The 1,374-nt window shown below is 47.3% G+C and overlaps 1 protein-coding gene across 4 annotated transcripts in view; it reads left to right on the top strand.

Annotated features, from left to right (window-relative positions):
* The window catches only part of WIPF2 (WAS/WASL interacting protein family, member 2), an 81,891-nt gene that overhangs the window by 15,094 nt on the left and 65,423 nt on the right, over window positions 1–1,374 (top strand). The gene's annotated exons all lie outside the window — the stretch shown is intronic.

The raw sequence follows: 1,374 nt of genomic DNA, 5'->3' as shown, positions 1-1,374 counted from the left end.
ATTTTTTAAATTTATTATTGTTATTATTATTATTATTTTTGAGACTGAGTCTCGCTGTGTCGCCCAGGCTGGAGTGCAGTGGCACAATCGCATCTCATTGCAGCCTCTGCCTCCTGGGTTCAAGTGATTCTGCTGCCTCAGCCTTCCGAGTAGGTGAGATTACAGGCGCATGCCACCACGCCCAGCTAATTTTTGTATTTTTTAGTAGAGACGGGGTTTCACCATGTTGGCCAGGCTGGTCTTGAACCCCTTACCTAGTGATCTGCCCGCTTCGACCTCCCAAAGTGCTGGGATTACAGGTGTAAACTACCACGCCCAGCCTATTAATTTTTTTTTTGAGACAGAGTCTCGCTCTGTCAGCCATACTGGAGTACAGTGGCACGATCTGGGCTCACTGCATGCTCCGCCTCCCAGACTCAAGCAATTCTCCTGCCTCACCCTCCTGAGTAGCTGGGATTACTGGCGTACGCCACCACGCCCAACTAATTTTTGTATTTTTAGTAAGATGGGGTTTCACCATGTTGGCCAGGCTGGTCTCAAACTCCTGACCTCGTGATTGCCTGCCGCACCCTCCCAAAGTGCTGGGATTACAGGCGTGAGCCACCGCGCCTGGCCACAAATTTTGTATTTTAAATAAATAATACAAAATTTAAAAGACAAAAAAAGTATATAAGGAGGATGGCGGCCATGGAAGTCAGAATCCACTAAGGAGTATGTATCAAGTCACCTGATAAGAAAAAGAAAGTATATAGTGAATGCTCTTGGAAACATCTACGTTTGTCTCCCTGTCAATTCAGTTCATCTTCCTAGAGGCAACTCATATTATTTTCTTAAGATCTGTTCAAGGCCGGGTGCGGTGGCTCACGCCTGTGATCCCAGCATTTTGGGAGGTCAAGGCGGGCGGATCACCTGAGGTCAGGAGTTTGAGACCAGCCTGACCAACATGGTGAAACCATGTCTCTGCTAAGAATATAAAAATTAGTGGGGCATGGTGGTGTGCGCCTGTAATCCCAGTTACTCGGGAGGCTAAGGCACAAGAATCGCTTGAACCTGGGAGGCAGAACGGTGAGCTGAAATTGTGCCACTGCACTCCAGCCTGGGTGACAGAGCGAGACCTTGTCTCAAAACAAAACAAAGCAAGTAACAAAAACAAATTTGTTCCAGAGATACCAGGTACATATAAAGCAAATATATATATTTCTTGCATTTTTAAAAAATAGGCTGGGCACTGTGGCTCAAGCCTGTAATCCCAGCACTTTGGGAGGCCTAGACGGGCGGACCACGAGGTCAGGAGATCGAGACCATCCTGGCTAACACGGTGAAACCCCGTCTCTACTAAAAAATACAAAAAACTAGCTGGGCGAGGTGGTGGGC

Source organism: Mandrillus leucophaeus, unplaced genomic scaffold (assembly GCF_000951045.1).
Source record: "Mandrillus leucophaeus isolate KB7577 unplaced genomic scaffold, Mleu.le_1.0 Scaffold58, whole genome shotgun sequence".
Taxonomy (NCBI): domain Eukaryota; kingdom Metazoa; phylum Chordata; class Mammalia; order Primates; family Cercopithecidae; genus Mandrillus; species Mandrillus leucophaeus.
Note: the sequence above shows the minus strand (reverse complement) of the source record. Positions and strands in the feature narration are given on the sequence as shown.